The sequence below is a fragment of the Calypte anna genome, chromosome 1 (assembly GCF_003957555.1).
Source record: "Calypte anna isolate BGI_N300 chromosome 1, bCalAnn1_v1.p, whole genome shotgun sequence".
Lineage (NCBI taxonomy): Eukaryota > Metazoa > Chordata > Aves > Apodiformes > Trochilidae > Calypte > Calypte anna.
In genome coordinates, this window is record NC_044244.1 from 35,323,666 (window position 1) to 35,328,594 (window position 4,929).

At 43.0% G+C, this 4,929-nt stretch overlaps 1 protein-coding gene across 2 annotated transcripts in view; it reads right to left on the reverse strand.

Moving 5' to 3' along the window:
* Positions 1–4,882: 4,882 nt before the first annotated feature.
* CCND2 (cyclin D2) overlaps positions 4,883–4,929 on the reverse strand; it is a 39,317-nt gene continuing 39,270 nt past the window's right edge. For both annotated transcript variants that reach the window (XM_030454047.1, XM_030454072.1), the window contains one exon: positions 4,883–4,929. This exon is cut by the window's right edge and continues 4,271 nt beyond it. The gene's annotated coding sequence lies outside the window, so the exon portion shown is untranslated.

Consider the following 4,929-nt stretch of genomic DNA (forward strand, 5'->3'; position numbering starts at 1 on the left):
CCCTGCACCCTGGCGCTGGAAAGTCCAGTTTTAGTCCAGTTTTCTTTGAAGGGCCATTCAATAAGCTTTGCATTTCGCTTAGAATACATCTGTAATCTTTTGCTCTGCTGCTGCAAGCCACCGAGGAGCGTCACAGCCAAATTTTATTTAGTTATCTTGCAAATTTCTGTAGCGTTAGGCTGAGCCTTAACACCTAAACTTGGGGAACTAAGTAATACAGACAGGGCGCTTCAGAAAGATCGATACTTTAAGAGGCAAAGCTAAGAAATCAAAATTAAAATAAAAGAAAAATTAAAAACTCCTTGGAGAACCAAAGAGCTAGAACTTGAAGCTGGAAAACCTGGGTGAAATTACATTAATCAGGGGTCCTGCATTCATTCCACATCCTCCAGCAAGTTATGTCCCACTGGCAGTTTTGTTCAAGTTCTGAATACTTTTGTCATTAGAAAGGCCAATCTGTTGCTCTTGAGGTGTGCATGCAAGTCCCCCACCATAGCTTTTGCTCTCAGAAGCATTACCAAGTAACTTGAGGAGCTGCAGCCCTCAAAGCAGCCAGTTTGCTGACCTTTCTTCTCTTTCCTTCACTGCTTTGTCCTAATTTTTCTAAGTTCTGCATGTTACATTTTGGAAGAGCTCAAATATCCCAGTTTATTTTTAGAGAAAACTCAATAGCAAGACCAAGACATCACCACAGAGGGACAGACATTTAAGGAGACAGACATTCTCCCCTTTTTATTTTTCTTTCTTTGCTTTATATCAGCTTCTCTCTCTCTCGAGCAGACTGCAGCAGAACTCAGATCAGCCCCTCATGCCAAGCGTATTGCATATGGAGCCCATACCTAAGCATAAATACTTCAGCTTTACTCACCTTACTCTGTGAAATTAACAGGTCTCTATGTAATGTACCCACAACTGAGGGGTTCCCTTCCCCACAGTTCACCTGAAGCCTGTGCTGAGCCCTCTCATTCTCCCTGAGAAGTGACTCCTACAATTTTCACTCTTGTCCTATACAGCCTCAGCAGCCACGCACCCTTTTTCATGTAAAGATATTGTGGTGCCTGTGCCCCTGTGACTGCACACACCTGAAAAACAAGCCACCTTTGAGAACCCTTATAAATGCAACACTGTACTAAGAAAAATGAAGGAGTGTGGGGGTTTCTTTAGTACTTCAAGGAGGCACAGAGTAACGATGGTCCAGCCAGCTTTCTCCAAAGATCTAAAGGGATCCCCAAAGTCTTTTTTAAAATAAACTTTCCCTTAATTGGGAGAAATGATTCAGCGTGCTGTGGGGGGCAAAAAAGTAAGAGCACAGCCTGTTTCCCTTTGTGCCAGCTGGCTGGCTTTGGTTTGCAAGCAGGGCAGAGAGGGAAGGCTCCAATACCATCCTCTCAAAACAGAATGTAACTGCTCTGTGTTTGTGCAGAAAGGTCTGAAAATGTATCAGCGAAAGTCACCTCTTTCATGTATGAGCAAAAGCCAGACTCTTTCCTGGTCCCTTTCTTCCCTGTGAAATGCAAGATTAAAATATACTTTTCAACCTTATTAAGGTTTGGGTCTCAACCTTATTGAGGTTTCAGCTACCTGGAGAAAAATGACTTTAAAAAAAAATGTATAGATGGGGCACTTCAGGACATGCTCTAGTGGGCATGGTGATTGGGGAGGGGAATGTTGAACACAGTGATCTTAGAGGTCTTTTCAATTGTGACAATTCTGTGATTCCCTACATTGCCATTAAGCATGAGTTTGCTACTGCATGCAAGGGGTCCTTTGTCCCACTCACTCTTTCCCCATGGGACATTTGAGTTACAGTGTGTTTGAAAATGCTTCCCATTTGTGTACCCTCCTGTGCACCCTGGCAGGCAGTGGGGATGACAGTGGCCTTCAGTCACCAAGGAAGTCCCACGTGTCAATTTTAAGAGTCCAAATGCCAATGTAATCCTCAAGGGTTAACACCATATTCAGAAAGATGGACACCACACTTTTCATACCTCTTGGCAGGTAAATCCTGACTTTTCCTGCAGGAAGAAGAAAAAATGACTTGGCCAGGCTTAGCAGAAATTCTACCTGCCTTTACATCAGCTTCTCTTTTTTTTTTTTTTTTTTTTTTTTTTTTTTGGTGTGACTGGTAATTCAGAGTACGAGGCAAGAATGAAGTGGAGTTTGTGGAAAAATTATTAAACCTATTAAAAGTCAACAGCAGAAATCCCGCTGTCTTCAACAGGGATAGAATTTCATTCTGCTTTTGCTGGTTGAATTAGATTTTTAGGGCGTCTTGCTTGTTTACAGCCACAGAATGAAGAGTGGCTATAGAGTTCATGGGCAAATTAAAAATTACAGCAATTGCGATAGAAGTGTTTGAGAAGACTCCTGAAAGAAGCATTAAGGATGAATTATTTCAAGCACAAAATTCCATGCTTAGAAAGACAAACTGCATTTCTAGTCCCTATGGAAAGATTTTGGGAATTACAAAATAAAACAATCTAACTCACTGAGATTGGGAACATGGATCAATTGTGTGGTGTTTTCTGAAATCTGAGTGCTAAAGCTTTCTTCTCTTTGCCTCCAGTTTTCTTTAACACAAGAGTCAATCCAGAAAGCAGTTGTTTTAAAACATGATTTTGCTTTCCCCCTTCTTAAAAGTCCCCAGGCTGTCCTTATATAAAGTATAGGATCACGATGGGCAGAAATTGTTTGCAGATGGTAAGGAGATGACAATACAAAATGGTTTCACAGGCCACGTAATAATAGAACTTACCCCATTGTATGTGGCTTCTCAGCATTTAGCCAACTTTCTTTAAAGGAAGAGAACAGGCTATTGTCCAATTAATTTCAATTTTAGCTTCTGTGCCCCACTGTTTCTGAAAACACACATTTATTTCTTTAAATGACAACAGCACATCACTTCTTTGAGCTTTAGACCACAAAAGGAAGGTATAATGGCAACCTTAAGAAGTTCCAGATCTTCATAGGATCTCAGTGGCACTCACGAAAGGCTGCAGATTGCTTGCTGGTCATGCTGGAAACGGTGGTGAGAGGAACATGGGGAGTTGTGATCCTTCAAAATCTCCACTTTTGGTACAGATGACCTGGGAACTATGCAGGCTCACAGGTTACTTGCCAGGGAAGTTTTTAGAATTTGTGTGATTATGACTAGAAAGGTCTGCATCTCCTGACTCTCCTATCTGATCCATTGTATTTTTTTCATATATTTAATCATTTTTACAACTGAATATTTTTCCTTCTCCCTGTTCCTTTCCTTTTTCCTTTTTCCTTTCCTTTCCTTTCCTTTCCTTTCCTTTCCTTTCCTTTCCTTTCCTTTCCTTTCCTTCCTTTCCTTTTTCCTTTCCTTTCCTTTCCTTTCCTTTCCCTTTCCTTTCCTTTCCTTTCCTTTCCTTTCCTTTCCTTTCCTTTCCTTTCCTTTCCTTTCCTTTCCTTTCCTTTCCTTTCCTTTCCTTTCCTTTCCTTTCCTTTCCTTTCCTTCCCTTCCCTTCCCTTCCCTTCCCTTCCCTTCCCTTCCCTTCCCTTCCCTTCCCTTTCCCTTTCCCTTTCCCTTTCCCTTTCCCTTTCCCTTTCCTTCCTCCTCATTTTCACTTTCCTCTCTCCTCTCCTCTCCTCTCCTCTCCTCTCCTCTCCTCTCCTCTCCTCTCCTCCTCTCCTCTCCTCTCCTCTCCTCTCCTCTCCTCTCCTCTCCTCTCCTCTCCTCTCCTCTCCTCTCCCTCTCCTCTCCTCTCCTCTCCTCTCCTCTCCTCTCCTCTCCTCTCCTCTCCTCTCCTCTCCTCTCCTCCTCTCCTCTCCTCCTCTCCTCTCCTCTCCTCTCCTCTCCTCTCCTCTCCTCTCCTCTCCTCTCCTCTCCTCTCCTCTCCTCTCCTCTCTCTCCTCTCCTCTCCTCTCCTCCTCCTCTCCTCTCCTCTCCTCTCCTCTCCTCTCCTCTCCTCTCCTCTCCTCTCCTCTCCTCTCCTCTCCTCTCCTCTCCTCTCCTCTCCTCTCCTCTCCTCTCCTCTCCTCTCCTCTCCTCTCCTCTCCTCTCCTCTCCTCTCCTCTCTTTTCCCTTTTTAAAAATGGTGATTTGTTTTATTTATTTTTTTATTATTTTATTTTTTAAATTTATTTCCTCTGGTTTTGGCTGTATTATTCAGTTCATTACAGTGTTGCTTTTTTAGTGTGTCTGCCCAAATACCTCTTCTTCATTCTTCAGTGCCCCTTTGCTCTCCCAAGGACTGCCCAGAGGCCTGAAACTCAGTAGAAGATTGCTAGTGGAGGGCAAAGGAGAGGGAGAGATGCTGAGGTGAGGCCAAGGATGTCACAGGAGAGATGGGCTGCTTCACAGCATCCATCCACCAGCACGTGTGTGTGAAAGAGGGTGTGGGTGAGCACCCCACCTCCTGGGCACATGTTGAGGAAGGAGACTGGACACCTGGAGGCTCAATTCTTCCCACTGGCTTCACCACAAAGCCCTCTTCCTTTATTCAAGAATTTGCCAGAAGTTTATAGAAAGAAAAACAACATAATTTTTTGCAGTAGCCTTTTAGATGCAACAAATAACTGAGTGGAAGTTTAAATATTACAATTAGTTGAAAAAAATGTGCATGCTGCATACTTACAAGAATTTTTCCACCAGCTGAAGTTAAGTTTCCACAAATGTTTTGATCCAGCAACTTACTGTTTTTAGAACTTAGTTTTCCTTAAACTCACAGGACCATTTTACAGAGGAACATACCAGAATTTACCTACCCAGTAGGCAATTTTAGAAGAAAAATTTCTTCCATGAGCACAACATTCAGTATGCCTGTTAACACCATCCAACTAGCTAAGAGGCTTCAGGATCACATCTCCTTTTGCACCACCTTCCCACCGAGTGAATAAAACCAGGAAAGCCAAATTTAGGTCAAGGTGAGTTTATTGTCCGTACAGCATACCTAATCCCGCCAA